Source organism: Dromaius novaehollandiae, chromosome 23 (genome assembly GCF_036370855.1).
Source record: "Dromaius novaehollandiae isolate bDroNov1 chromosome 23, bDroNov1.hap1, whole genome shotgun sequence".
NCBI classification, from domain to species: domain Eukaryota; kingdom Metazoa; phylum Chordata; class Aves; order Casuariiformes; family Dromaiidae; genus Dromaius; species Dromaius novaehollandiae.
This window is the reverse complement of record NC_088120.1, coordinates 6,607,277-6,633,797: the sequence shown is the minus strand read 5'-3', so window position 1 is coordinate 6,633,797 and position 26,521 is coordinate 6,607,277. Positions and strand designations below refer to the sequence as shown.

General features: G+C 53.1%; 1 protein-coding gene across 3 annotated transcripts in view; it reads left to right on the top strand.

Moving 5' to 3' along the window:
- EPB41 (erythrocyte membrane protein band 4.1) overlaps positions 1-26,521 on the top strand; it is an 88,297-nt gene that overhangs the window by 4,201 nt on the left and 57,575 nt on the right. The window contains exon 1 of one of the 3 annotated variants that reach the window (XM_064524956.1): positions 4,259-4,539. The exons of 1 other annotated variant lie outside the window; for it this stretch is intronic. The gene's annotated coding sequence lies outside the window, so the exon portion shown is untranslated. Of the gene's footprint in view, positions 1-4,258; positions 4,540-14,455; positions 14,673-26,521 lie in introns of those variants that run through there. One more of the 3 variants, XM_064524955.1, reaches the window with a different exon arrangement.

The window sequence follows — 26,521 nt, the reverse complement described above, 5'->3', positions numbered from 1 at the left end:
AGACTGTGACGGGGTGGAAATGCGTTGGCGCGGTGGAAAGAAAGGGGCGTTTGTGGGGTTTAATCCACGCCTGCTCCTGAGATGAAACTGTTTCTGTGGCTCACAAGAGGTCTTGAGCAGCTGCTCCCAGCTTTATAGGGCTGCAGAGGACACGTCTATCCAATTAGCATGGTTTGTCTCTAGTCCCCTCCTGATACCCCCGAGAAAATCCTGAAACATCAGATGTGCACGCGCAGCGCGCCGCGAGCAGGGCATGCGTGCGTGCACCATCTGGGCTCCCTCCCAAGCATCTGCTCGGAGTCGGGAAGCGTCGGGTAGAAGTGGCTTTGCGTCGTCCGAAGCTCGTGCGCGGCTCGGTCGGATCCTGCTTGGAAAGAGAAGGCTCCAACGCTGCCTTTCGCTTGCAGTTTTCAAGGGAAGGAGAGATTGGAAGGAAGCGTTGGTCGTCTTAGGGTGACGTGACTTTTAGGCTAGAGTTGTCCCCTTGGCTTCTTCCTCCGTCTTGGTAATTGGAAGGCATCTGCGATAACGCTCCTGGGAGGGTGCTGGGACTGTTAAAAACCAACCCAACCCAACCCAATGCCAGCTGACGCGGGCATCGCGTTGCCCGGCCCCTTGGAGGTACCTGCCCTTGTATTTCCATTTGCTCATCCTAAATCCCTCTGCCAACGCATATATAACCACAGATGTCCCGTGCGCTATTCAGTTAAGTGAACGAATCCTATTAAAATGATCTCTGCTCCTGCTTGTGGATAGGGGACGAAGAAACCTGCCTTTTCCTGCTCTTCCCGAGAAAGCCTTGTTGGGTAGCAAGGAATGAGGTTACCTTCGTGCTGGTCCGCTTAATGCCGGGTGAGTTTTGGCATCCCGGTCAGCTGGAAAACAGAACGAGGAACCTAGGCCTGATGGTGCAAATCCATCCTCTTGCTAGAGGTGACTTCTAGCTCCTTTCACGTAGGTAACTACTTCTGGCCACAGGTGACCTGAGCTGGATTTGAGCAAGGGCTGTGAGGCTCCGTGTGTGTCGCGACTCCTCAAAGTGCCCACGCTCCGACCGCGGTATGCGGTCACGGTGCATGGCGGTATTTAAACGCTGCCGGCCGTGTGGAGCAGCCAGGTGAAGGAGACGGTGGCTGGTGAAGCGAGACAGGTCAGTGCTGCTGCGGAGGTGCCCAGGTCTGGGCTGAGCTTGCGACGTGGCCGCAGTGAGCTGCTCCCCGCCTGGGTGCCGTCCCCCCATTGCAACGATGCTTTAGCAGCGGCTTTTAAGGGCTTGTGTTTCCGTGTCTGCTCTCCAAGTATCCGTGGAGTTGTGCTAAGCTGTTTATTGGTGTTTCAAAACTTCTGGAGAGGCTCAGAGTTGGTCTCAAACAGGGCCAGCGTCTGTTCTGCGTCGCCTCCGTGCCCCCGCGCCAGCTTGAACGTGGCACGCGAGAAGAATTGAGGGCAGACGCCAGCCCGGCCCCGAGCCACGTTGGGCTGTAACGTGACTTTCCCCGGCGGTGTTGATGTTGTGCTCGAGGCACGTGTGCCTGATGTGGAGGTAAACCGCTCCCGCGTGGTCCGATTGGCCTCGCGGCGGGCTGGCAGATGGGGTCAGCGCTGCTTGGGGATTTCCTCGGAGGCAGAATGGAGGCTTTTAATAGCGAACGCGGCCGTCTGTGTCATCGCAGAGCATGAAACCCGTTCCTTGCAAATACCGACTGGCAGCTGGGAAGCGGCCGAATGGGAGAATTCAGCTTTGTTCCAGATTTTTTGTTGTTGTTTTTGAGATGTCTTTTAAAATAAAACGCGGTTCAAACGTATCCCTGGTGATGCTAACGTGCTTGTGAATGCCAGGTATGGTTCCTCCCCGAGTAGCTGCATTCCCGGATGGGAGCCTGGCACAAACTGTCCATCAGGGCCTGCCTTTCTCGGGAAGGTCGCTCAGCTCTGTGTGATGGTCCCGTCCTCCTCGTGTGCATGTGCCGAGGGATCCCAGGCCCTCAGCTGGGTGCCAAGACCTTGGCCTTCTAGGAAAAGCAGCAGTGGCCAGCGTGGGTTTCCCTCGCTGCCAGTCCCCCACGTGCCCACGGTGCTGCGTGCGCCCCGGTTAGGCCGTTGGGTGATGTTGAAGCCAACCAAGCTGCCTCTTGGTGGGCAAGCACGAGGATATCCGAGCGAAGAATCGATCCGTGCTCTGGGCCAGGTCTTTTCCCGGAGCTGTTTTTCCTACTGCAGGAGGCAAATGTGGTTACGGCAGCTGCCTCCCTCTGGCAGTTTGCATCTCGCCTCCCCGTCGCTACAAACTGCCTTTCTGGCCCCTGCGCCCGCTTGATAGCAGCCCGTTATCAGCGCTCAGCAAACAGCGCCCATCGCATCCTCGCGTGGTGCCTCGAACCACCTGGCAGCACCAGGCTGGATGAAGCAGCTCATTTGCGCGGGGCTGTTAATTCTCTGTATGTTTTAATCTCCGTGACCATCTGTGTTCTCGCTCGGGCTAGGGAGACCGGAGCTCTTGGGATTTATTCCAGGAGGCGAGCGTGGAGAGGACTGCTTATACCGCGCCTGCCAAAAAGCGCCCCGGGTCAAAGCAGGACAGCCTCCGTAGCTCTGGGGGCGGTCGTTCCCGTCTCCTCCGCGCAAGCAGGCCTCGAAGCGTCGGCTCTGTCCTGGAGGCTCGTCCCCAGGAGACGAGGGGGCAGCGGCAAGCGGCGCATACTGACACGGGGACGTCCTCGAATGCGAGGGGCCGCGGTAGGCTTTGCTGGCACGTGAGTACAGCCGTGCCTCGTCCCTGGGCGGTGTGACGCCCGTGTCCCCTCCCGGAGAGGGGGACACCGAGGCGCGGGGACTTGGCCGAGGCGCTGGGAGATGCTTCTGCAGGTGACTGTGCATCTGCATGTCGGGAGCCTGTTGGAAGCATTTCTGCAGCTCCGTTGCCGAGCTTGTTCGGGATGAGTCCTCTGGCTGTGGTCTCTGCCGGGACGTGGTGAGACGAGCGGTGGTGGGCCATGCTGGAGCGCTTCGTGGTGGCCAATGCTGGGAATGAGAAGCCTCGAACGCCGGTCTTGGAGGGAGGCAGAAACATTATGTACATTTGCTTCGCAATATTTTGGCGCTCGGGTTTTTCCCGTGGCCCCACCTAACTCGGTTCAATTCAGAGCCACGCGTGGTCCTCCTTCGGGACCCGGCTCTGCCGAGCACGGCCTGTCCCACGGGGTGGTGCGGCCTCCACCGAGGCTCCCGCTGACGTGCAGACCCAGGGGGGACGTTCTGCACCCTGTAATTAAAATCGGTTCTGCTCCTGATCGCCGTACTATTGGGGAGTCCCCTGTGTGCAGCCATGCAGAGACCCCCAGAAAAATGCCCTAGGCAGGATCTGGGTTTTGGGTATCCCAAAGACGTGGGCTGCCCCCAAAGGCCCTGGAGCTGCCGTGCCTGCATCCCCTGCGTCCAGGGCTGGGAGCATCCGTTTCCATCGAGACGGTGCCTGGGGTGCAGGTGGTGTTTGGGGGGTTCATCTCTCCCAAAATAGCATCTGTGAGTACCGCTGCAGCCCCGTGTTTCCGAGGATGTGGCCAGCCTCGACCATCACCGTGCTCCTGGCTTTGGGCTGAGGGAGGAGGTCCGGAGCCTGGTGCGGCACCGTGACAAGCGCTCGTGTTGGGGGGGTCCCTGGACCCTGGGGCAAGGACCTGGCTGCGTTTTGGCACCCTGGTTGGGCCGGGGCCCCGGTGCGTTCCCGCCGGAGCCGGAACGGGCCCGGCCGTGCTGCGGCTTAGAGAGCCAGTGCTCTTGAATCTCTTCATTTAGTTAATGATCCTTTTGTTGGGAGGATTAGGGTTTAGAGGCCTCTGGCAAAGTGTTAATTAAATTAAGTCTATGGGTGTTTTGTTGAGGTTTTCAAAGCCCGCTAGAGGGCTCAGGAAGCCCTCTCAAGCTGGGGTTGGAGGCTTGCCGCTATGTTGTGCCCCATCCCCTGCCAGCGCCTGGTGAAGTTTAAAAGAAGAGTTATGTAAGGTAGGCTGAGCTGGACCGGGGGGATGTGAGGCCAGGGCCAGCCTGCAGCCTCCACTTGCAGCTCGCCCCTTCTCCTGCCCGGCTTTACCCTGCGCTCGGCGGTGCCTGATCCTTGCCGTGCCTCCGAGGGCACCGTCTGGGTCCGCGGCGGTCGTACTTGCTGGAGAGTGAGGGACGAGGGACTTCTGCGTCGCCGCTTGTGGTATTACCAGCATTTAAATAATATAGGGTGAATTTTTCCCTTTCTTCACTTCATCTTTATGTTTCTAAGAAATACCCCAACGTGAACGTCCGTCCGGTTCCACCATCTGTCCTGGGGAAACTCGGACTGACCCTATCGCAGAGTTCCCATAAAATGCAAGCGAGAGCGCTTGGCTTTGTGGCTCAAGGGATTTTTCTGGCTGGTATGTGGGGTTTTTTTGTGTTTAACCGTAACTCCTTATTAACCAATGTCTCTTCTTTTTCTCTTCTATACCTCACCCCGTGATGGATTTTGGTGTCTTGCTGATGTGGTTTTCCCGGCCGGCTCATCTCTGGGTAAGTACCTGCTTTCTTAGATCAGTGAGAGGGAATAACTGAAGTGGATCACTTAAATAATGTTTGGCTTGTTTCTTTTGTCTTAAACTTCAGAGCACTGATGGTTATGAAACAGCAGGCTTTCTCGTGTGTGTGTGTATGTCTTAAGATTTTGGATATTGCAAAGTGTTGCATAAAACAGTTTCCAGGCTGACTGTAATATGAAAATGCCCCCAAGAGCAGTTGTTCTTGCTGGCCAGGACTGCTGAGCTTCCGACAAAAGGACACCTAGCACCAGCAAGGGGGCAAATGGAAGTGCAGATTTTCTTGGGTGTGAAAAGCAATACCCCCTGTTTCTCCCCAAATTCCTCCTGACAGCTGTGACGGTAAATCAGTGCTGTGGTTATGTAAGGGGCTGTCTGGAGGCCGGAGCACGGTGCTGGGCTGGCTCCCCCTTTGCAAACCTGCAGGTGGACGGGGCTTCACAGGGCCTGGAGAGGAGCCCGAGGCCCTTCTGGCAGGAGAGGAGAGGAAATGCGTGCGAGCTTGGAGAAGTGCGGCGGGCGCTGCGGTTTTCAGCTGGTGCTCGCTGAGATCCTGTTCTGCGTGGGGGGGAAATCGTCTTTGTGAGCTGGATTTTGATCTTTCTTCCCAGCAGAGCGGCACGGGGTTCAGTGCCTCCCCCTGAACCTGGCGGTGGGGTGCAGTTCATGTATTAAAGCCTGTCATAATAAGGCGTGTGTTTGGGGTGGGGGAGAAGAAAGGGGTCTCTCTGCATTGCGATTATCTCTGGAAACTTCAGAAATGTTTAAGTGACTTTTTTTTTTTTAATATAAAATATCCTGCTGTTGAGCTTTCCCCTTTCCTGTGCATCTCACCCCACTAGTCATGTTCTCTTCTGTCCCGGAAACTAAGATGACTGGGGGTGTCTAGAGCAGCTCTGCTCTGTGCCCAAGTGCTCAAGGTACTGTCAGTCACTAATGAAAGACTTGAAAGGAGAGCAGAGGAAGGTGCTGGGAACAGACTGCTTTATTCTTAAACTCGGCGTTATTATACGATGCCTTATTTGGGAGGGCAGAAGAGATGAATCAAATTGAAGCATAAACCTGTTGTTCTTGTGGAGAAATAAGTAAAGCGCTATATATGGCAGCTGAGTGGTTGTCTCCCGTTCTGAATGAGCTGTTCCCTGTTCTTTGCTACCCAGTCTCTAAGAGAAGGATCATTAACTAGAGAATCTGCCTTGCTCGGAGGTGCTGAGCTCACGTCCCTGCCAAGCGCCAAACAGTCGTTCAAATGCAGAATAAGCTTCCTCCCCACGCACAGGTGTAACTACAAGCAATGCCCCTTAGCTGCATGCTGGACGGAAGCTGGCATTTGGAGCAAAATGCAAGTGCTTGTCCGTGTGACCGTCGGAGTGGGTCAGCAAGGGCCTGCCTCTGCCTGTGCAGCAGCTGTAATTGTGCCAGGCTGGCCAGGACACCTGGGGCCAGGTGATTGACAGGAGGATCTTCCTCCTTCGTGCTTGAGCAGACCTTCAGGACGCAGTCACTCATTTGGTTATCGCTCTGTGACAACTTGCTGGTACCTTGCGGGGGTACTTATTCTTCAGGCCTGCCTGTTTTAGTTAATTCTCCGTTTGCACTGTATTGGAGATGTGTACACAGCACTGTACATAAATCTTATCTAACCTTAGATAAGAAGCACAGCAGGTACCGTACAGGACAACACTGCTAATGCAGATTAGCTTGAGGAGACGTAGCTTCGAAAAGAGTAACGTCCTTGACATTTGGTGCAGCGTGGAGCTGGTTGTGATCTTGTTCTGGGGTAGACCTATGCATGTGAGCAGTGAGAAGACCTTGTCTCTGGTCAAGGGCAAGTTTCTTCCTTGGGGGAAATCGGGAACCCGAACAAGCCCCAGGTCTGTTCTCCCCCAGCGTAGTCTCGCTATGACTTCCCCTGTGCTTGGATGGGCTGTTGGCTGTCACGTACCGCACAGCGGGTAGAGACTTGCATTTCAGTGCTCCTGTTTATCTTAGCCTTTTGGGGGTTTGACCCTGGTACTAGGTGGAATTTGCTGCTTGATGAATACTTGGCCTTAATCGTGGTGAGCAAACGAGAAGGCTAAATGGTACCTTGTTAGCGACGGCGAAGATAAAGGTTGTGCGCTTCGGTTTCACCGGATCAGGGATGGCCCTGACCTTCACCCAGTGGAGAAATCAGCTGGCTCAGGTTGCCTTTCCAACTTTAAGCCTGGCTTATCTATCTCCGAGGTAAACGTAAAACGTATAGGAGCTGCAGTAAGTAAATCTCATCTCCAGGCCTGATAAGTGTTGGGCATCAGCCATAAATGTAACGCACCAGCAGCTTCCATGAAAGGGAGATGCTGTGAGAAGCTGGAGGGCAGAAGCCAGGGAGCAAAATGCTGAAGTTGCATGTGCAGCAAGAGGCGCCTGTGACATTCGAGGTTGTGCTCTTGACCTTCATGTTAAGGTCCACATATGTTGTGATTATTTGAAGCCTGTCAAGAAATCCTAAGTGAGGAGTGGGGAGATGCACGCTGACTGAAAAAATTGTTCAGAGCTATGTTTGTAGCAAAGGAGATGGTAACCATAGTGTGTCCATAAGCTGGCGGCTGCTGCTACGGGCTCTGTCTTTCCATATGTTGGCATTGGTGATGTTAGGAGGTACATACTGTGTCTCAAAGTTTACCTGTATGTGAAATTGTTTCTCTTCCTAAATGCATGGATACCCTTCTTCTGGAGAAAGGCATTGCTACCTGGAGCTGTTGAACAGCCGCTGTGGTGCCAACTCAGGCCTTCCTGTAATTCTCATTTCACATACAGCTCACAGAGGAAGAACAAATCAGCTTTCCTGCTCTTCCGCCTTTTAGTCAGATTTTCTACTCTGAACCTCTCCTAGGAATGCGGTAACACGGTATCCCTTTCACCCCTTCAGAAGAGACGGTCAAAATCTGATGCAGTGTCAGGTTCTAGGGCTGGCTTAGCTCAGTGGTTTCGTTTTAATGCTTTCTAAGGCAGTGAAACAGTTGTCATTGTGGTGTTTAAAATAGCAGTGCTGCCTTCTGAATTACAATCTAATTAAACGAACGTAAACTCAAAGCAATTGAGGCTTCTGCATCTCTTGTTGCTTAAGAAGAGCTGTTTTAGTTGACCTAAAAATCAACATTGAAAACTAGCCTAAACAGAGCTCCTTTCCTCCTAGCTCTGTGGGTCATTTTTAGCAGTTGCTACTGTTCTTGGAGAGCCATTCATGCAGTGGCAGCTGCAAGCCCTCTCTTCAAAACAGTTACTCCTTTGAGACTTGCTTCCCTTGTCCTTGATGGTTGCAGGAACCCTGCTGTGGAGACAAATAATTAGAAATAAAAGATGGCAGCTTAATGATTATTAGCGCTTTCTGAAGCAGTCTGCAGTGAAAGCAGAATGCAGCGATGAGACTGGGCTAGCGTGCATCTCGGGGCTGCCGCTGGCTTTCCTCCTGTAGCTTAAAAGATTTACTGTGAACACCGTGCTACCTTGCAGCTCCGTGCGTGCCTCTGCAGACCTGCAAAACACGCTGAATTCATGGAGTTGTATTACTTATTTCAATAACAAACCTTTTCCACAGAGCACGACTCTTGGCGATTAACTGTTCAAATGAAGCATGCTTACTCCCCCCTCCTCTTAGTGTCTCCATCCATACTCACAGCTTTCCTCAACAATTCCTGATTCCCTCAGCCAGCTCCCAGCACTTGGATTCTGCCTATAAATCTGAACAACTTTGCATTGTCTTTATAAAATGAGGGCGGAAAGATATGACCTTAAATAAAAGTCTCAAAATGCCTTTTTCGTAAAGCTACAGGAAAACGGACAGAAATGTGAAGCTATCCTCTGGGATTTTGTCCTATTGATATTAATCTTTTTGAAGCTGGTATCCATTACTGCCAGTTTCAAAGGTTAATATACCGCGTTTCAACTAAGCTAAGAACTCTTTTCTATTTGTGATATGGAAATGTGCACCAATTAATCACTGTGCACCTGCAGAAATGCCTCTCTCAGCCAGCTTTGGCTGTGCCTGTATTAGGTTGCGGGATCATCTGTAGGAAGGACTTGGAGTGACAAGCCTGATCCAGTTAGTAGCTTAGGATGAAACCTGCAAGGTCCAAGGAGATAGTCAAGGGGGGGAGATGGCACCGGACAAGGTGGTGTGGCATTTCAGCTCTTATGGTAGCCTGCACTCTGTTTAGAAGTTGTATTTGCTCTCCGTAGTAGAGATCTTAAATAAATATGCTAGATCTTGCCAGATAACTCTTGCTCGTGTGCAGGCTTAGCCACCTTGGATGAGGGAACCTGGTCTGTAATAATGAGCTGCTGTCAGTTACCCAGTGCCAGCTTGGATGAATTTGCACGGCCCTCAGATTAAAAGCGATGCATGGAGGGCTCTCTGCCTGGCATCGCTCTCTAACTTACTGCTAGGTGTGGATGTCAGGGTTTATTAAAGACAGATCTTGAAGCTTTGCATCAAGCCGAATCAAAGAGCTGTGAATATTTTGAAGCCAAGGGAGGCTCTTTGCCCAGACCACAGGTTGCGCTTGGGAGAGTGACAGTACAGACTTAAATCTGGCCTTGAGCAGTCTCTCGTTAAAGCTTCACCTAACCTGGTGTCTTTCTGGGGAGACCCTCTAGCTTAAATGACATCCACCTGGTGTTATTTAAATAACCCAGAACCTCTCCTCGCTACAGTTTGACTTCTCATCTGTGCAAGGAGTAAATCAGCTGCTGACATCCTTTGTTTGTGCTGTGGCTCTTCTGCCTCCCGCTTTTCTTGGGTTTGTTTCAGCAAAGGCTCCGTAGCCGAGCTTGTCCCCTGCTGAAGTGACATCTGTTTCTCTAGCCAAGCTAGCTGTCAGTGTTTGGTTTAGGAGTCTGGCGTGGAGGGCTTGAACTTCCTCTTGCTGCCCAAACATCGAGGTTTCCAGCAGCGTCTCCTGGAATTTATTAACGAGGGACAGGGGACGGCGCACTCTGTGTGACCGTGCTCCTCTATTTTTAGTTGTGCCTCTTTTCACTAGAGCCGCTAGGGAATGAAAAACTGCTAAACGCTTGAAGTGAGGGAGGGTTTGCAGCCTAATGGGGGACGGCGTGCCGTTGTGCTGGCCGTCTCTCCTGCGCTGGCTTGTTCCATGGTACAGTTCACTTCTTGGACTCTTTCTGGAGTTCAGGCTCATGCCATGCTGATACTGCCTCTTCTTGAGCCTGTGCTAGTTGCATTCACAGTGTTGTGTATAATCTGTTCTTTGGGGGGTTTGAGCACTTCCTAGCAACTTTAAGTGCAGCCACTTATGTTTAATACTTCCTACTCGTCCTTAAGGGGCAAAGTGTTTCTCGCTTCTGAGTGTAGAAACATTCACCAGATGAAAACTTGATCCTGAGATCTAAAGCTGACCTCTTCTAATCCTTAAATGGTGCGTCTTGGCAGAAACGTGCTTTATGCACTTTCTCTAACCCCAGAACAAAGCTGACTTTCCAGGGAGCTGGTCCCGTACTGGCGTGCAGCCTGGAGAGAGCTGATGTTCCTCTTCATCTGTTTTATTCCTCTTTCTTCTTGGAGTTAGTGTGCTGTGCTGCATGGCACTGATCCAAGAGAACATAAACTTTGGGCAAACCCATGGAACCCATAATGAGAGCTTTTTGCATGAACTAACCAGATTCTGGCTGGGATGTGAATTCCTAGGTGGACAGGCTTAGTTGCCCAGACATCCCCTCTGCCCTCCCCATCTCCTGAAGGGCAACAGGCTAAGCCAACCCTGCAGCAAGAAGATGCAGTGGCTCAGAAGTGAGTCACCCTCCACAAGGAAGAACATGTGGTTCCCGTTTTGCAGCAATGGCCTTCAAGTGGCACCGCTCCTGCCGTTTCAAAAGCAGCGAAGGGAAGCACGCCAGTCGATGACCACGCAGAAAAGGATGGGAGGAACAGCTCGCTTTTGGCAAAACTTGAGACTAACTGCCAAAAGGCTGAATAGGATTACAGTAGCAGTCACTTAGTCCCTTTGAACGTGGAGGTTGCTGTTTGGTCTTTAAATAACTTGCTCAACAACAAATCGATTGTTGGTTTCGGAGAGGGAGAGCGGGCTGAACTGATTTAATCTTCACTGGTTAAATACTTGGTACAGAGCCAGGTAAATGTAGATGTTTCAGGTTGCCTTTACTGTGTGCACACATGTTTTAGCCTTTTCTATTTCCTCTTAAGAATTGCTCAAGTTTGCAGAGGTGAGCTGCACCTGCCCGAAGTGAACTGCTGCAGGCTTTGCTGGCAGGGAGTTCGGCTGGGCTCTTTGCATGCCACGTTGAGGGGTGAGCGCTTGAGAAACTCGGCGTTAACTGAAGCACCCCTTCCTTCCAGGTAAAACATTTACCTGAAGTCTCTGTGCTGCAGATCGTGTTTCACAGTAAAACCAAGTTAAAGCGAGATTTCCTTTACACCTCATCCTGGCTTTCTGCTATCAGCCAAATCAGCGCTGCTGATGGCAACAGTAAATCTCAGATGAGGAGCCAAGGGCAGAGGGCCAGGAGCTGGCAAAACGAAGCCACCTGCTCTCCTCCCACCTTGTTTGCTTATGTGAAATGGCTGCTGCTGCTCTGGAGACTGTCACTTGCTAGCAAAGTGTGTGAGCAAGGCATGCGAACTGAATATGCCTATTGTGTGCGTGCATACGCACGTATGATGCGCAGCCAGCTTACGGGGAGCGGTGGTGGATAAATCGTTCAGTGCATCGTCTTCATTTCTTTGTCTTCATAGAACTGGGGTTAATCCGGAGCGTTTCTCTCCGCCTTAAATTGTGTTTGCTTTGGGGGAGGGAACGCCGATGCGTGTGATGCACAACTCCTTTGTTTAGACTGGGAATTCCTCCTTTAGGGGAACTCCTCAGGGCGGGGAAAGCTTTGTGCAGTTTATTAAGTGTCCACAATGCTCTAAGCACAGTGTTCACAGGCACGGGGGTAAATTGGGAACCCTGATCTATAACTGGGCCTTAATCCTACCAGTAGTGCGTCCTACAGGGGCCCAGCAGAGTATCGGACCACCTTACAAAGGTTTTTTTATGTGAAGAATTTATCTGAGCGGGAGCTAATCTAGTCTCTAGATGCCCTTACGATGCTAGGGTGCAGACTGCTAAGCCACTAGTGCTAGCTGCGCACGTTAAACAGAGGCAGAGGGGGAATATTTGCCCTGTTCATAAGCCTCTTCTCCTGTGTCATTCTCCGTTGTGACCCGGTTGACTTGCTCTGACCAAGGCAAGGTCTGATGAGCTGAGCGCTCACAAAATAGCCTTTCAGCTTTCAAGGGAAGGTTTCTGCTTTGCAGTCCACAAATGCATGCTTAAAATGAATATAATTCCTCTCCTTATTCCTATATCCAGCAGCCAAATACCAAGAAATCCTGACTTATTAAAATAATTCTGAGTCTTTGACTGACTCCTATAAAGTGACTTCAACCAGCTATAACTGGGAGAGCTCTTTCAATATTTGCAATCTTGGCTTGGCGCAGGTCAAACTGTTCTTATAGTTAAGAATTTAAGAAATTTCCATTACTTCCTATGGGATTTCAGAGGTCAGTTTGGGGCTGCGTAGGAAGGAAAAGGTTAGACGCTAAGCCAGAAATTTACAGCAGAAGTGTGTTGTTGATGGTGGCATTTCCATGTGCAGGTTTTTCTCTTTACTCCCTAAAAAAGGGATTGCTCTGGCCTAGGTTCAAATCTTCCTGCTCCAGAAGAAAAAGTTCAAGGCTGTCTCATGTCACAGATCATGCGCCTTTTTTCAAGTCTGCCGACTTTACTGCTTTTGTTTCTCCCGTCATTCAGACTCTTGGCTGTTTGGGATCCAAGCAGGTAACAGGGTCCTGCACACTGCTTAGGAGACTGGGCTGGTAGATATCGGAGACCCCAGAAGCGCTGTACACTGCTAAACCATCGTTTCGATGCAAAGTTTTGGTTGCCCTGGTCTTCTCTCATGTAACGTGCAACCTGCTGTAAGTCAGTGTGGTTTCATTTGCTTGTTTTTCTTAATTGCAATAAGCTGCTGCCAATCCCTAGCATCCAAAAATCGTGGCTTGTTTGCTCAGTGGTTTTTTTAAAGTCCTTTGGGATCACGTTTCCCTTCTAACACAGCCTGTTCTAGCCTTCATGTGCCAACCCATCCCTGGCTGAACACTAGCAAAACAGAAGTTATAGCAGTGGATCAGCATGAAACAACTTCTGAGCTCCCCCCTATTGACAGCCTGGACTATTCAAGCAAGCTCAGTGTGTTAATTTAAGGCTGTGGAGAGTGAAGTGGGAGCTTCAAAGGCAAGTTTCAGGTGTCTCCAGTGTGGGAGCAAGGACTTCCAGCCACCAGATGTTACCCAGCCTGTGTCCGAATTACACATGCCCATCTGAGCCCAGGAATCGAGGCTGAGGAGACCACCAGATATTCCAGATTTAACACAAAAACATCCCCCTGCCATCCCAAAAAGGAGCTTTTCACAAGCTACCTCAACACTGAGACAGGAGGAGAGCCACCCTGCAGCACTACAGCCGAGAGTCTGATGCTTATAGAGAAGGGCCTCTGCAATCTTGGGGTAAATATCAGTGCAAAGTGTGTTGTTTTCCTAGACCAGTTGGTTTGTTGGGCTCCTGCGTAGCTCCGGTGTCCTTGGTGCGTGAGCGGTCCTTGTTGCTTGCTGCTTTGGCGTGCGGCCTAAGCAGCTCTAACCAGAGCGTGCTTCGGCCCGGGTGTTAGTACCTGCTGATGAAGGGGCAGGACAGTTGCTCTTAATGCAAACAGAAAACATGCCCTACAGCTTAATTCTCCTCTGGAGGCAAAGGGAAAGGCCTCAGTGCCATGTGTCTTTTGGGGTGTGTAAATATTTGAAAGGGATTTGAGCTGGTTGGGCTCCCCTGCGGGCAGGCAGTACCGCGGGAGCCTTGCTGAAACGCTGGAGCGAGCCAGCAGCGCACAGCGGCGAGTGTACTGCTCCCACGTACGTAAGAGAGGACCGGACAGCTCTAGTTGGACAAAAATAACTGTTTACAGTTCTGTTGTAGAGGAGGGAAAGCCTGTCTGTGCTGCTATGTGCTTTCTTTTAAAGAGATGGACGCATTAGGTGCCTTCCCAGGCTTGCCTGGGTGCTCCTGTTTTTGCACGTTTACCAGTTTTCCACGTTTACCGGTTTTCCGTGATCGGTGTGGTCGTGGGGTTTCTTGTTTGTTTATCGAGTGTTTACTATCTCTCGTCTCTAGCGTGGCTGGATCAGCTTGCAGCCTCATCTAGCGAGGCGGTAATGGTTTGGTTCTTAATGACCTGATGTTAAAAAATGAAAAAAAAAACGAAAAAAAACCACAGAAACAAACAAACAAAAAAACCTTGTGAACAGACTGACATAAAATAACTCCCTTCTGAGCTGTCGTGCTACAACTTTCCCTGTCAGACAACAAGACGTATTTAAAATCTAGGTCACGGGAGAGGAAGCAGCCTGTTCCCGCTCAGGAGCTGTTGTGAGATGACGCTCGGTTTTGTCCCTCTCCTCTCGTTTCGCGTCTACTAGAAAGAGAATACCGCCGCCCCCCCCCCCCCCCGCCTCTATCCGCTTAGCGCCGGGGCAGGCCGGCGGAGGGGGGGCGCAGGAACCCTGTCGTTTCAGCCCCCCTCCCCGGAGGTGGTGGTGGGGGTCTTTTTTAGTCAGGCCGAGAGAAACGGGGGCCGCGGCCACCGCCGCGCCCGGTTCCCCTCACGGCGCCGCGGCCCTCGGGGAGCTTGGGGGGGGGGCGGGGGGGGGCGCGCGCTCCCGCTCCTCCTCCCCCCTCCTCCCTCCTCCGCCGGCCGCGCTTCCCCTCCGCCAATCGCGGGGCGGCCGGCGCGCCCCGCCCCCCGCGCTCGGCCAATGGGAACTTACTACAGTGTTGTGGGTGGGGGCGGGGCCGGCGGGGGTGCGCGGCCGCCGCGCGGCGCGGGGGGCAGAGCGCCAGGGCCGGCGAGCGGCGGCACCGGCCCGGCCCGACCCGGCGCGGAGCGGAGCGGAGGGACCGACCCGGTCCGGTGCGGCCCGGCCGGCAGCACCCGCAGCGGCGGCTGCGCGGCCGGGCGCGCTGAGCGGCGGCGACGCGCGGGGGCGGCGGCGCGCGGGTAGGTGCGCGCGGGAGCGCGTGTGTGTGCACGGTGCTCGCGCGCGGGTGTGCGGCGGGCACGGGTGTGGGTGCCTGCACGGTGCGTGCGTGCGTGGTGCATCTGTGCGCGTGCGGCGTGTGTGTGCACGCACGGTGTGCGTGCGCGTGTGCATGCTCTGCGTGCGTGCACGGTGCATCTGTGCGCGTGCGGCGTGTGTGTGCACGCGTGCACGGTGTGCGCGTGCATGCACGGTGTGTGTGTGTGTGCATGCTCTGCGTGCATGCACGGTGTGTGTGCGCCTTGCAGCTGCATGTGCGCCTGGGCTCGGTGCAACGCACGATCTGCGTGTGCAGGGGGTGCATGCACGGTCTGGGTGTGCACAGTGCGTGTGCAAGTGGCGTGTGCGTGCTGGGTGGATCTGAGGGGCACGGGGTGTGTGTGGCCTCTGCGTGTATATGTGCATGGGGCAGTGTGTGCATAGCCTGTGCGTGTGCATGGGGTGTCTGTGCGTGTGCATGGGTGTCTGTGCGTGTGCATGGGTGTCTGTGTGTGTGCACGGTGTGTGTGAGCTGTCCCTGGGGACGCGTGTGTCACGGACAGTCGCAAGCCCGAGGACGGCGGCTCAGCCAGAGCCAGGTCCTGCGTGAGGCGAGAAATGGTGGGAGCAGAAGGGCCCGGGGTCGGGGGCCGCCACGGAGGAGCTGGTGCTCGGCACCCCTGTGTCGCCCAGGTCCATCGTGGAGGAGGAGGAGGAGGAGGAAGGCGACATGGTGGGGACGTGCTGGCAGGCCCAGCACCGGCGGGGTTAAAGCCCTCTCCCTGCCGTGCATTCCGCTTTGCTCCCGATTTCAGACCGAGCAACGCTCCAGCTCGCTGAAAAGCAGCACTTAAGAGGATTTCCAGCCCCCCCAGTATATTTTTCTCTGGTGGCGACGCTTACGGCGGACTTCAGGGCGCCAGGAATGAGTTAAAATCGCGCGGTGAGCCCGTCTGCGAGTGCCACGTCTGTAAGGTCCCAATTGCTGCCGCGCTTTGGCGTTCGTGGGGGACGGGGGCCTCGGCCCCCCTCGTGCCCCCGGGGCTGTTTGCAGCCCTCCTGCCTGGGGGCGGATACATGTTTATTTAACCACCGCCGTCATCTGTTTGGCTGCAGGCAGAGAATTTCTTCAGAGACCGTCCAAATTCTGGGGCAGGTGTCGTGCTGGAAACTGTAATTAAGTCATAATTTAATTCACTTATGGTATCGGTGGAAGCGCAGAGTACGGCGAAGCAAAGCAAAATCGTATTTCTGAGTAACAGCAAACCCCCTTTTTTGCTATGCTTTATTTTTAGCATCCAAAGGCTTTGCGAATGCGCCAGGCTTCGGGTTGTGCAAGCTGCTTTGATGCGGAGCCACGGGTCTCCTGAGCGATGATTCCTCTTCCACAATTACCGAACGCACGAAACGATCCTTTAAAAATCCCGGGGGAGGAGGATGGGAGCGTTTGGGAAACGCTGCGGGAGCTTGCAGCCTCGGCTGCCCCGTGCCTGCCTGGCTGCAGCGCTGCTCCTTCTGCGCCCCGTCCTCGGGGATGGCGTTTTACGGAGGTGCAGTCGTAGCGTTTTCCCCCCTCACGGCCGGATTTTAAATGCATCAGAGGGTTTTTTTTCCTGCAGCGTTGCGATCGCAGCGGAGGGCTGCTCTTGCTGCCTGTCGGGCATCGGCGCTGCTCGTGCGCTCGGCGTGTGTTTTTAGACGTCGCATGCGGGTTGTGCCAACCCCCGACATCTTTCGTTACGTTGCCGTGATGATTTTGAGCCTTTCGCGTGGTTTGAAAGGCAGCGCTGTCCTTGCGTGTCTCTGCTGACATGGCAAACCTTCCTTAGTAAAGAAGGCTGGGATTTTCTAGGATGCTCATGGCCGAAGATAATCTGCCACGGAAGGTAAACATCAGGATAAACGCACTGCTCCGTACCTTTAAAACTAAATTTGAGCGTCTTGGCAGAGAGAAATGCAATTTCCCCCCCCCCCCCAAGGTAAACACATTGTTTCCTGCATCGTTCTGGGTTAGAGGAACAGGAATAACCGGTGTTTTAATCTGCTCTCACTATTGCAATTTAAAGAAAATCCTTATCGGGAGCCAAGCATGAGACTTGGTGACAGCAGTCCCTCCCTCAAGCATGGCTTTGGGTGAAGGGAGGAAGAAGCCTTCTCATCTGTTTCAAAACGTCGCGTGTTCCTGAAGCGTAAAAATGCTTTGGACGATCCTGCTGCAAATCCATAGCTTCTGCCTGCAGCAAAGTGCTCGCTGCGCGCTTCCCGGGAGCGGGTGCAATATTTCCAGGCGACGGCATCTGATTTTTTTGCACAGCGGTCAAACATCTCTTCTGAGCCTCTCTTTACTGCTCGGTGAGCAAATATTGAAATTTATGGGCGGCAGCGTTGCAGACACCTTGCTTCTCTAGTGAGCAGCCCGGGCCGGAATGACATTGCACGTGCAGAGCCGTCACTGGTGGGAGGTCGCGGTTCTGCATGGAGGGTTTTGCAAAACTGTGGATTTTTGGCGTTACGGTGAATCCGGTACCAGACGCTCCGAGTCTTCGTCCTCCCTGGCGGTGCAACAGGGGTGTTGGCCACTGGTCCCGCAGCAGCCGTCGGGGGTTTCTCCTCGAACCCCTTTCCCGGACGCGCTCCCCGCCGTGGGTGTTGCACGAGAGCCGCTGCCTCACGGGCGCTGATGTCGGTATCTGTTTGCTGCAAAGCAGGTTGCTCTTCGGCCTCTTACTGCTCCGTTACATCCATTTCTTGGAAAAAGCTCGAAAGTTGGTGCTGCGGAGCTGGCGTGCCGGCGGTGGGTGGGCAGAGGCGCTCCGGGCCCTTTTCGGGTGCTCGGACCGGGGAATCGCCTGGGACAGCAAAACCCAGCCAAAGGCGGGAGGCAGCAGACGCCTCTTTCCCCTGCCCGTCGGTGTGCTGCGGGGTGTCCTGCCCAGGTCTCCCGCTCGGGCTGGGATACCTCCGTGCCCTCCACTAGATTTGGACTTGCTCTGCTTGCTGACAGTGCTGGTAAATTCGTGGTAAGGAGCAGCGATGAACCAGAGGGGTCACGGAGGTAGCTTCAATACGATAATCTGTGAGGGGCCTGCAGCAGCCCCAGAGAGGAAACATTTTCCTGTTGGAGATGTTATTTCATGCTTTTCAACTTTGCTGCGGATTCACCGGCTTCTTACAAACCTCTGATCATCCCAACGTGACTTTTCTGGGGTGTTAGGAAACGCCAGACCCTGAGATTGCTCAGCCTCGGGTCTCGGTGCTGCTGCTCGTATCCCCCTCTCCGGGGAAGCGCTCCTATCTCACGTGGGAACGCGCCCTGGGCTTCGGGATCTCTGGCAATGATTGCTCTGCTTTCTGGGTACTCGGCTTTTGCTTTAATCTCGTGTAGATTAAGCGGGCGGCTATACGTAAAGATTTCACCGTATACTTCTCATCTGTCAGGCCGTTTGGAGCAGCGGCGCGGTTCCTTGCGTTGCAGAGAGCTGTGGGATGCAGCGTAGCCGGGATTTATCTTTGCCCATCAGATGGATTAGGTAGGAATGTTCATGGCTTGTAGATAATCCAGATTAATATTATTAGTTTCTTTACGTTCAGGCGGTTGTTTACGCTTGTTTTCTGTTTATGTGAATTTTTGCTTGTGTAATGCCACTGACTTTCTGTATTAAAAGCAAATACTTTTAATTCTGCATGGATAGGGTAAATCTCTTTCTTTTTTTTTTTAATGAAGCAGTTCTGCAGAGGGGAAAATTGCGTGGCCTTTGGGTGTGCTTTTTAAGCAGTCGTGCTCTTCCAGGACACACTCATCCAGGACTCTGCTGGGCTTTTTTCCTCTGATATATAGGGGTTTTTTAGCAGATGCCCACGTGTGCTTGCTTTAGGTGTTGGACTCGGAGCAAGCGTGTATAGCATGGTTTTATAATTTCTATTCTGTTAAATTTGTGCAATATTCTGGCTCTGGTGCTTTTGGAGGGGGATTGAATTTTCTGCGTCTCCCCGGTCTGGTGTAGAAAGCTGGAAAACACAGGCCGAAAAGCAGCTCCTGCGAGCGTTGCTGCTTGCAACGTGCTCCTGGCAGTGGGAGGCTCGGTGACGTTGGCCGTGGCTTGCCGTGGCGGTGGCCCTAACGTTGTGCGCTTCCCTGGTTTTGGAGAGCGGTTGCTCCCATCTGTTACCGAGGGCGAGTGCCATGTGCCGGGCGAGCTGTCCGGCCGCTTCGGGCCGGGCGATACGCGGCGATGCCAGGAGACCTGCGGCCCGGCGCGCGGACCTCCTGCGGGAGTCTTCTCCTTGCCCCAGCCAGGGTCCTTCTCGCGGGGACGAGCTTGGCGTGACTTACGCGTGCACCGAAATACGGTGCGGAGGGAAGAGGCCCTGCAGGTTGGGGCACGGCTTGAAGGCCACGCGGGAAGATGCGGGTTAGTTAGCGATTTCTATGAAAAAACACAATTCCTTTGAACTTGCAGGTCACCGGTTCTCGGCTGATTATTTCTCTCCCTTCCCCACCCCACGTAGTGCGCGTGTGTGAGGGAGATAATTAAAAGCTTTTAGTTAAATAACGAAGCTGCTCTCGCAGCTTTACGGTAGAATTGCAAAGGCAAAGGCTTGGAAGGAGAAGACGGCCCGTGGTGCTGCTCCTCGTGTCTCGTCTCGCCCGTCCTGTGCAAGTGCGTGCCGACACGCTGCCTCGATCGCGTGGTTGCATATGGGGTTTTCCCACCGGGCTTATATATCGCTGAATATAAGAGAAAGCTGCTTTTGCCCCATTGCTTATGGGGCCCCAGGCCTCATTTATTTCCCACTATTCCAGCTCTGCTGTGAAGACAGAATTACTGATTCCTGCCCGGCTTCATATGAAGTGCGATGGAGCATTTCACATTCAAGCCCCGGTTTCTGCTGCTGCGAACTGCGGGCCGTGCCGCGAGCCAGGCACTCGGGACATGAGGAGCATGCGGATAGCGACCATTCCTGGAGGGTTTTGAGACTTGCGTGTTGTCGGGCAGGGTCTGGTTCACGGGAGGAGAGAGGCTCGTATTCAGGTCCAAATTCAGCTGCCTTAGCAAGGATCTCCTCTTTGGGCAATCCTCGGCCTCGCTCACCACCTTCCAGTTCCTGAAACAAATGCTAAGAGGGCCCTAAAAACAGATATCCCAGGATTCTGGGCTCAGTTTTCTAGTCCTGCTTCCACGTGCACATGCGGCTCAACGGCATCGTGTTGACGTGCACATGTCAACGCTGGAGAGACACGAGCTGGTGGGTCTCCTACGTGGAGCCAGCGCCTTCCACGCAGTGCAGGCTTTGGCGAAAGGTGGGTGCATGCAGCTGAAAATGGACGTTGTATATTTAAAATGCACATGATGGGGTGGTGCTTTGCGTGGAATCAGAAATAAATGCCGCTGACACCTCTGTTTCCTCCTGCATGAGCATGCAGGATCGCATGGGGAGAGCAAAAGCCCCGTCTACACCATAAACGCGGCCGAGGACATGCGGAAAGCAGAGGGTGTGCTCTTAAACGTGCTGCAGGAGTTGCACCACATGCGAAAAAAGAAAGCATTTTTAGGGTTCCCAGTAGGAAATACTGGAATTTGAGCAGCGAGGGAGCAAGGGGCAGAGCGCCGGCAGCGCTGCTCCTCCTGCCTTGCCGTCCCCGTTCCCCTTGCGGCAGCCAGGACGGGCGGCTGGGATCCGCGTTGCTCCTTTTCTCTCCGGCAGCCGACTTGGAAGTGACCGTGTGTAGCAAGGACCTAGGAAAGGACTTGGCGAAGCAACACATCGAAGCAGCTAATGAGGCTGTAAAACACGAGTGTGGGCTGTGCGTTATGGCTGTTGAGTTAACGTTGAGCCGGTAACAAATCAGAAACGTTTGGGGACTGGGGAAGAGTCCAGCTGCCGAGAAAATGATTATTTTCCGCCAGGTATTTGTTGGATATTTGGCTTTTCTGTAGCGCTAGTCAAAAAATTTTAAGGGCCTCCGTGCTTTTGGGGGAAGGAGGAACCTCCAGGAGGAGAAAGTGATTTGGGGAGGGGGAAATTGGGCATTTCTGAGGGATAAAATAGTGGTGCAGAGGAAGGTCGTGGGGGGAGATGGAGGAAAGGGGCGTTATCTGGGGTGAAGCGAGGAGGAGCAGCGGGAGCGATTGCATCCGCATGGGAAGGGCGGGCTGCTGGGAGCGCTGGAGGACAAGGTTTCTCCAAAGCAAGGTTCTCATTAAGGTGTTTTAACTGTTGCTTCTGTTATTTTGTCTCCCGGAACGGCCTTTTTTTCCCCCCATTTGCACACTGGAGTGTTTTTTTCCTGATTTTCTGTTGCTTCTACAGTGGGATGGTTTGGGTAACTTGTGTCTCTCATTCCCTCAGTTTTGGGGTGCTGATGCGGGACATGTTCCTCTTCTCCGTTGCATTAAGGTGCACCTTATCTCCACCTGCCAGCGCCCAGCGAGTGGCATCTTGGATGTGGTTAGGGGAGCGGGTAGTGCCGGGAGCCGTGTTGTTGACTTCCTATTCTGCAGCTCTGTAGCTTATTTAAAAATAATTATTGACTCTCTTCATCTGACCTGATGATGACAAATGGTGATATTCCTTTTGTAAAGGTTTAGCTTATTAAAAAGAGCTCCCGCTCCGTGATGAATAGAGAGGGACAGCACGGGAAAACTGAATCTATTAGTGCTGTGTTCCCGCGACCGTGTGCTGCGAGAGGCAGAAATACGGCCCCATAACGAGCATGAGAGATGGCTCCAGCAGAGCAGGGAGACTTGCAATTAAAATGAAATTCAGTATTTCACCGCGACGCTTTTCTCGCAGCTTTATTTCTTCTCTAATTGCTTTGGATTCCCCAGCGGGAGCCTTGTCCGACTGTTGTCACCCTGCCCAGGTTGGTGGTTCGGGCTGGGTTTGACTCTGCGGCGCTGATCGCGGGAAGAGCAGGCGATGCAGTAACACAAACGCGGGGGGATTAAACCGTTTTCTCGCTAGCTGAGGATTGCTCAGGTGACAGAGAGGCAAAAAACCCCTTAGCTCTGGTTTTGCTCTACAGTATAACCCAAATCTTCAGCCTTTAGACAGAAAACAGAGTTGTAAAGAAACAACTGAAGCCTTTTGATGTGTTAACTGTAAAATCACCTAAAAACCCTACCACGTTGTATCTGTTTGCGCTTGCTTTGAAAGGGTTTAAGCTTCTGAAACTTCAGATGGTGGCAAAAATGAGTAGCGATGACTTATCCCGAAACCGAAGTTTGAATAATTATTGCTTTTGTAACACTTGAACTTTACCGCTAGAAAAACAGCTTGGGATGGATGAAGACTGTTTTTTGTTTGTTTTTTTAAGTAAAAACATCTGTGGTAGTGGCCAGCTGGGGTGGAAAGGCCATAGGCTGGAGTCAGACCTTGGTCTTCTGGGCAGGCCTTGTTCAGCTGTGTCCAGCAATCCTGTAGGACCTCCTGGAGACCGGGCCACCGGCACGTGCTCCTGAGTGAAGTGCTCTCCCCAATCATCCCATTGCTTGCCAACCTGTTTACTGTGTTTTTGCCTGGTTTCCTGGATGCAGCACGTGAAGCTGTTGCTCGGGCTCAGTTTGGGGTGTCCTAGAAGTGTGAAGCCCCCAGGAGACTGTTGCCACCAGGCAGGGCGAAATGCCTCGCGGTGGTGGAGCTGGGTTTGCTCGACCGGTTCCTCCCCGTCGCCTGCCGAAAGTGAGCTCAAGCCTCGTGCCCGCACGTGCAGGTTTCCAAGTCTGGGATCCCTTTGGATGCTACGAGTCAAAGACGCGTGGGATGGACCCACCAGGGCTCAGGCACAAGTTTCTTGAAAACAGCCTGGGATACCCTTAGTCCCTGCGCCAGCAGAAAATTAAGGGTTAACACCAAGATGCAAAAAGATCTAGATTTCTTCATATTGGCACCTATAAGCTCTTTTAGTGTTTTTTCCCCCTCCCATCTGTAAAAGAAGGCTAGTGCTCACCTACCCTGACATGGGTGAGGGGGAATTTTGCAGTGCTGTTTGTAAAACGCTTTGAAAGCGCGCTGCGCCAAAAAAAAGGAGGAACATACATTTCGAAAAAAGTCCAATATCGACCACATTATCTACTCATTTTTTATGCAAATGGCATTTTGCTTTGGCTTGCAACCGTTCCGCAAGTGATGCTATACCAGTACTTTGTCCTTATGATAGAAGCCTACTTGCAGAAAGGCAAAAAAAGAGAGCAAAGTTTATGGCCTCTTTGGCACATGGCTTTAAAATGCGTCTTTTTCTCAAAATCCTCCCGAGGAATGTCTGCTGGAGGCGCGTTACGTTTGAGTAATGCGAGTTGCAAAATAACTTCTTGCATTAGCACTCGCAGCTGCCGGTGTTTTGATGAAGGCGCCGTGAGCCGCGGAAGGAAGTGCCGTGCCGTGCCGTGCCGTGCTCTCGAGACCGCGCCGGTGGCTCCCGGCGCTTGGGCTCCGCACCGGCGAAGCGTTTCGGCGACTCGCCCCGGCGTTAATGGCTGAACCGGCTCCGTTTCGCTGCCGTGCTGGAGGGTGACCCCAAAATCGCGTGTGAGTTTTTAATGTGCTTTCTAAGAGCGGTGGATGTTGTGCGTCCCAGGGATGTTCAGCAGCTGGTGCTGAGCCCCAAGCTAGAAAATGGACATTTAATGCTGTGGATACCGGAGGCTGCCAGGCTTTGGGGAGCTGTGCTTTGGAGGTATTTAGGACCTGTTGTTCCTCTGCCATTTCGCTGAACCTGATCTGGCTGCAAGCGTTTCTCCCCCTCGCATGTCGCCTGTTCAATGTGGGCAGCCTGGGCGAAGTGCCCGAGCTTGGAAAGCTCTTTGCTCATCTGCCACGGAGAATATGCAGCTCCTTTTCTTTTTTAAGAAAGCGGCTGGTCCTGGATGCCGCGTGCCGGCTCTTTCGAGGCAGCGCCTCCGACTCCGCACGCAGGGGACCCCCTCTGTAATTAATGTGGGCATGTGAGTGCTGAGTAATTGGGAGCAGTAATTGGATGGCAGCTGAGGAGTGGGAACGCGGTTAATAAAACCATCTTGGCGAGGTAATACCAGCAGGTAAAACGCCTGGGAAAGGGTAAATCCTGTGTTTCCGATGTAGCAGTTGCGCATGCCGCCAGCGTCCGCTGAGTCCCTGCTAAACTCGGTGCCTGCGCTTAGAAACAACCCAGCGAAACAGAAATCTCAGCCCAAACGCTTAGCGGCTTGCTGCGTGAAAGGCGGGCGCTTTGCATGCTTCTGCTCGGTGGGGTGGCTCTCGAGCACCAAAGAAGTCAGATTTTTAAGACCTCCCCTGCTTAGTGAAAAGGTAATTTAATGTTCTTGATGTGGGGTTTTTTTTGTTTGCTTCTAAACAGTTTTCTGCTTTCCACAACCTGTTTACTTTGAGCAGCTGAAACAAGCCCCCTCCTAGCCGGGGCTTTGTACGTGCTTGCTCCATCGCTGCAATCCCGAAATAACGGCACGGTGAGGAAACGCGGTGCTGAAGTTTGCTTCTGTTGCTCGTGGTTAAGTCAGCACAGAGATGCTTCTGGCCGCTGCGAGGGTTGCAAAACCCAGCCTGCTTTCTAGAGCTAACGTGGCTCTTTTTCCACCTCCTCTTTTTCTGGCTGGCCCGCTGAGCAGCGAACATCGGTGAGGAAGTGTCTTAGATGAGCCCGCTGCCAGCCCTCGTTTGCATGATTATTATTTTTATCTTACTGAACTGCTGACCAGGAACAGGCGACCATTTACCTTCAGGTCGTTTAGTTTATAAAAACAACCCAAAGCAATGACCTAGGAGGAAACGCAAAAGGATGCGCTTGAAGAACATGTTTACTGGTGGGGCGAAACGCTGGTTTGGCCCGAGCCGTCCGCCCGCTCGGCAGCGGGTGAGATCACGGACGCTTTTTGCTCTCTCCGGTTTTTCACCCCGGCTCCGTGCGAAGGGTCTTCTCGCTGCAGTTTTACCCGAACAATGATCTGAACAGCGCTTGCAGAAAAGGGGATTTGTGTGGCATTTCGCTCTCTTGTGCGCGGTGAATGTGGATTTCGGCAATATTGTTCTGCCGGTTGTGCTGTCAGCAGCCCGCTGAAAAGCACAGGTCACTCGTCTGGTATGGGGACGGCGACACGCAGAGCCCTTCTGCAGCACAATTTTGGCTGCGAATCTCAGCTCTGCCTTCGGGTGCCTTAACTCTATGAACTGCACGAGACCAGCAGGTTTTGCCTCTAAAATACTGATGCTAATAAGGTTTATTCGTAATTTCTTTTTGGGGGTGTGTTTGGGACTTGATAAATACCCAGCCACACCGAGGCCCCGGGAGTCTGCAGAGCTTTCAGTCGGACGAAATAGCTAAATGCGGCTTCAGCTGCGCATGAGGCAATTGCACAGTGGGGATTTAAGTGTGAAAAAGGGAAAAATGGGCAGAGCTTCTCCGAAAAAGCATGCGGTTATTAATACTGCTTTTATATCGCTTGTATGAATGTGTGACACAAATGTGTGTGCTCAAATAAGGGTTATTGGCAGCTCTAACTTGTGAGATTTGTGTGCACAAGACACTAAGTTGTGTACACAGGATCAGTAGCGTATCCAGCGAGCAGGGTTAACGTCAGCTGATCGTAAACACGATGGTTTCTTTTAGCAGGCAGATGCTTAAACCTGCTGCTTTCCACATATGCTTTTCCTCGCTAAAGAAAATCCTTTGTTTTGCCCAGCTCTTTTTTAAAATCGCAACGCTGAGAAAGTTGCGAGCTGTCGGCTGTCGCCCGGCTCAGCGGGCGCTGGCGGGACCCGTGCCGGCGATGCCGCGGGTGCTGCACCTGCATCCCAGCGGGAGCGAGCTGCTGCGAGGCTTCAAAGTGCCTCTCCCGAGCGCGTTCGGGGCCGCGGAGCGTCTCCCGCGTCGGTATTTAATGCAAAGCGAGCTTCAAAGGGCTGCGGGTGGGAGCCCGGGGCCGGCGGGGGGAAGGAGGGATGGAGGCGGCGGCGGGGGGACCGGCGGGAGAGAAGGAGGAGAAGAAGCACGGGAGAGCGGGAGCGCAGGGAACTGAAGAAATAAAAAATATCTCTGCACAACTGTGCTGAAGCAGGAGCATGTCAGAGGCCTTCCAGTACAAACCCTGCCAGCTCGGAAGGCAAAACAGCAACCGAAAATACCACCCGCCCTTGCGGTGTGGGTGTAAAGTGTATCTAAAGCTCCGTCCTGCAGGTACGCGGGGCGAACCCAGCTTCCTTTTCCTTTCTCTGCTTTCAAGAAGCAAAGCGCAGCGAAGCGAGGTTTGTGCACGCTTCCTCCGGGCAAACGACTGCAACAGCCGCGAGCCGGAGGATGGATGCGGGGCACGTGCCGGGGTGTGCGAGGATGCTCGCTCGGGTCTCCGGCGGGGGCAAAGATCTCCAAAACCGTGCCATCTTTGCCCTTTTTTTTTTTAAAATCGGTGCTCTCCCCTCCCTCCAAGATGATATTTAATATCTTGCTCACTGATTGCTGTCATTGGTACGATGCAGGCTTTGTGCTGGAGCTCGGCTGCCGTGTCCTAGCGAGCCATTACCGAAGGGATTCCCGGCAGCTGAGCAGCTGCGACAAAGGGCGCTGTTGCCCATCTCTAAAAAACACCCCAAAGACGATGTACCAAAAAAAACGAGTTAGTTACCAAAATATCGTCCCTCTGTGCCTTGCTTCGACATTGAGCATATTGCCCCAAATTGTGACTTTTTCTCTGCAAACTTCTCTAATAGCATCGTTCCCACTCTGCTACTCGAGCAGGCTGTGAGTGGTTTCTCAATGCTGTAGTCACCTTAAATCCTGCTGAAGAAACGTGGTTATTTCACGAAAGCTGTTTCTCGGAGTCGCGCGCACGCGTGTCCT